At 39.6% G+C, this 1728-nt stretch overlaps 1 protein-coding gene across 1 annotated transcript in view; it reads right to left on the bottom strand.

Moving 5' to 3' along the window:
- ofcc1 (orofacial cleft 1 candidate 1) overlaps positions 1-1728 on the bottom strand; it is an 81081-nt gene that overhangs the window by 47742 nt on the left and 31611 nt on the right. The window lies entirely within an intron of this gene.

Genomic DNA, 1728 nt, shown 5'->3' with positions numbered 1-1728 from the left:
AAGTGCTTTACACAAAATCAGTTAAACAGATAAAACACAAGTAAAAACAGTTAAAAATGCATGTTCAAACCGATAGCCGCAGCATCAGAACTCACACAACAACAAAAAAGAAGAGAAGGGGAAGAATCAATCCTGGCTTGTTTTTATAGTGAATGTAATTTTCCCAGAGTTGACTGGCAATTGTGAATACTTGCTGTGAAAGGTGCTTTGGGTTTACCATGTTGTTTTTTTAAAGGGTGGATGTGCTTTTGAGTTCATCAACCTGGAACTAAATACAACTTTCAAGGAGGACATAATTTAATTTAACTTAAATTTATGAGTACGCAATATGAGTAAAATCATATGTAATGGAGAAACCTAAACCACCCGGGTGTATTTTTTAAGTAGTTCTGGTAGTTCTGAAGTCAGTCTTAGTGTTACACAATATTGTACTTTGTGCCACATTGAAGTCACTAACATAATGCCATCACATGCATTCATATAAACTGTTAGTTGCCATACCCCTGCAAATATAATCTTATTTTTAGAATGATGAGTGCTTAACATAAACTTACATACATTTTCCTCTTGTTATAAATGGATGCTGGTCATAATGTGGAGCTCTGTAAAACATTGGCTAATGCATTTCTTTACATTAATTCCAAGTTGGGAATGCAGTCGTCCTGACTGTAACGTTTTGGATGCATTGTGTGAATTATATTGTGTGATTCACAGACCATCCAAACTGAATCTTACTCTTTCTAGCTTAATAATGCATGAGCATCTGATTTGCACATTTGTGCTGGGATGCCCTGTGAAAATCTCAATGAGCCTAATCTCTTGTGGCTCAATAGATGGCAGTAATATCCCTCAATCACTGCAGCATGAATCCTTATCCCACATGAAATACATGCACTCGCAGACACTCGTGTGTACACATACAGTACAGTACTATACACAGACAGGGAATGATGCACACAGAAGCCCAAACACGCTCCCACACGCATGCACAAATGCATATAAACACACACACAAACACACACAAATACATACACATCTCTCAAAATGCCAGAAGAAATGAAGAGGACATCAGTACAGAAAATAAAATAACACAAATCTGTAAATAATTCCTTTCGTCTCTGTCAGTCCTCAGCTGATGTGTAGACAATCAGTCAAACAGCGCAGTAGGAGAGACGGGTAAGGGTATGACTTTGAGAATGTCTTTAACTTTATTGTGAAAGCCAGTGTATCTTTCTAATGTTGTGATTAGGCGAGGGCAAAAAAAAGGCAGCCTTTAGCTCCGAGATAGCGTAATGTGTGTGCTTGTGAAGATAAAATCAATGGCAGCAGCACCTTCACAGGGCATCGGGGAACCGCCAGGGCTCAAGCTCAATGCAATCCGTACCCATAACTGACAGAAACGTCTCATCTCACGGAACCCGGCGACTGCTCAGAGGTAAAAAGCAGCACTATGAATAATCGTGAAAACCATTTAATTGTGTCCCTTTGTGTGCAGCCTGCCTGGGTTTCTGTGTTCGTTTTGTATTCACTCTCCCTCAAGATAGTCCCTGTGTCGTCATTTGTTGGCAGGATACGCTGGTAATCATTTGAATTCCCCCAGTATGTTCAGAAGATGTCAGGGAGTAGTCTCTGATCTTGTTTAATATGTGACCAGCAGCTATAAATTACCAACTCCCAGAAATGAGGAAACATGGGTACTTTTAAATCTCCAGGGAGAGCTCTCTCTCT

This window comes from Etheostoma spectabile, chromosome 22 (genome assembly GCF_008692095.1).
Source record: "Etheostoma spectabile isolate EspeVRDwgs_2016 chromosome 22, UIUC_Espe_1.0, whole genome shotgun sequence".
In the NCBI taxonomy this organism is placed as follows: Eukaryota; Metazoa; Chordata; class Actinopteri; order Perciformes; family Percidae; genus Etheostoma; species Etheostoma spectabile.
The sequence above is the reverse complement of the archived record's forward strand: the minus strand, read 5'-3'. Positions and strand labels throughout refer to the sequence as shown.